Below are 261 nucleotides of genomic sequence, written 5' to 3' on the forward strand. Positions count from 1 at the left end.
GGCGGGGGGAGATAAAGCCTGGGGCTGCGGGTCCAAGCCGTGCCTGCCCAGAGCATCCGCGCGCTGCGCTGGGGCAGTGAGCAGCGGAGCCTCGACACACACACCCCCCCTCTTTCATTAGCTGCTTATAAATGTGGCTTCCAAGAAACAGATTTCTGCCTGAGGTGGTGTCAATTTTTCATGTACCAAAGAGACTGGGAGAGCTGCTGGCAGCAGGAGCAGGGAGATAACAGGTTTATCGGGTGGCCAGCCACACAAGCT

Source organism: Buceros rhinoceros, unplaced genomic scaffold, assembly GCF_000710305.1.
Source record: "Buceros rhinoceros silvestris isolate BGI_N320 unplaced genomic scaffold, ASM71030v1 scaffold23257, whole genome shotgun sequence".
NCBI lineage: Eukaryota > Metazoa > Chordata > Aves > Bucerotiformes > Bucerotidae > Buceros > Buceros rhinoceros.